The following is a 1,527-nucleotide window of genomic DNA, read 5'->3' on the forward strand; positions in this document are numbered from 1 at the left end:
ACTTCACTGTACATCAAAATTTAATGAGGTTTGTTTAATTTCTATACTAATTTCCCTTAATTTCAATTTTATGTGTTTCGAATTTGTTAATTTGTCAACAAATTAGGGTTGACGAATTGTTGATTCGAGTTTGTACACATATAATTGGGGGTTTGAATTGAAATTAGGGTTGGGGAAATTCATAAATTACATCAATTGTTTCGAATTTGTTAATTCATCAACTTTTCACATATACAAAGTTCGCTTCTTTAATTCCATATCCAACTTGTTGGAACACTCACAGGACGTTTACATGTTTCATCATCTACAAAAACCTGTTGCCAAAAATCTCTTACATCAGACGAAAACGAATTACGCATTACATATTACAGTTTGCTCTCTTTCAAACCCCTGCAAAAGCTTTAACATACAACACTAGCCCAAATATTTTTATAAAATACGAATCTCCTAAAATCCGTTACCTCATTCATTTGAAAATATGTCCCATTGAGCGGAAATGATCTCCTCAGTGCTGTTTGAACTGGTATCTGTTCATACATTTGGTAAATTTGGTCATTAAATTTGTACAAAGAGATTTTTGTTTAAAAACAGTTTAGGCTCTGAACTCTAACCAATAATGTTCCCGGAATAGTTGAATCATCATCGCGAGATGTACACTCCCCCTCACTCGAACAAGGGCCACCTTCTGGATTATATTTGATGACTTGGTTGTGACATGTGGGTGTGGTCATTGGTGACGGTCATTGAGTAGGTTGGTTGACTAAGCCCCCTGATCGAAGGAGTAATGCTGAATGGCTGACAATTGCTAGGTATAATAATGGTGTGAGCTCTGCTAACTTGGTTGGACTATGGAGGTGTCAATGTTAGGTTTATGTACTAAGGGTATCTTGGCATTATGAGTGATTAATCATAAATGACTGTTGTCGTCAATGGTGAATGGTTGTCCGCAGCTGAGCATTGTGGATATAATTACAGGTGAAGGTTTTAATGGCTTAAGACGGGTTTTGCGATTTTGTCTTAGATCAGTTATTGTGGTCAAAGAGATGGGATCCTTATGAAGAGTTATCTCAGTAGAAGCTGGAATTCGATCCTTAATCATCTTGTCATCAGTTTCTGAATTCTGCAAGAGTTTATTGCTGTCACCAGTTTGTTCTGGCACTAAATCACTGTAAGAGACCATGCTGAATTTAGGTGCTTCTGCCTTCCTCGATTTCTGTTAAGATAAACAAAATAGCATTAAAGAACCTATTCCTTTGCTTAACAACAACAACAACAGCAGGTACGCGTTTTCCGATTACGAAATTTGTGAGTTGCCAATTTTACTGTATGCTTTAACAGTGTATCTTTAAGATTGATGACAGATACAAACAAGTGATTTTTACAGTCTGAAACCCCAAAAAAAAATCCAGGATGCCAATTCATACCCTAAACATTAAAACTTTATATTGAGAACAAAACATTAAGTCAACCAGCCAAGCTTCCACTTTCAAGCAGAATTTTCTCAAGAGTATATTAAAATCACGTAAT

The 1,527-nt window shown here is 35.8% G+C and overlaps 1 long non-coding RNA gene across 1 annotated transcript; it reads right to left on the bottom strand.

Moving 5' to 3' along the window:
* Nucleotides 1–250: 250 nt before the first annotated feature.
* Nucleotides 251–694, bottom strand: LOC141633093 (uncharacterized). The gene is made up of 3 exons (XR_012537903.1): nt 612–694; nt 462–527; nt 251–314 (listed from the first exon to the last, which is right to left on the bottom strand). It is a non-coding gene; the product is annotated as an uncharacterized LOC141633093 (long non-coding RNA).
* Nucleotides 695–1,527: the final 833 nt, after the last annotated feature.

The sequence above is a fragment of the Silene latifolia genome, chromosome Y (genome assembly GCF_048544455.1).
Source record: "Silene latifolia isolate original U9 population chromosome Y, ASM4854445v1, whole genome shotgun sequence".
Taxonomy (NCBI): domain Eukaryota; kingdom Viridiplantae; phylum Streptophyta; class Magnoliopsida; order Caryophyllales; family Caryophyllaceae; genus Silene; species Silene latifolia.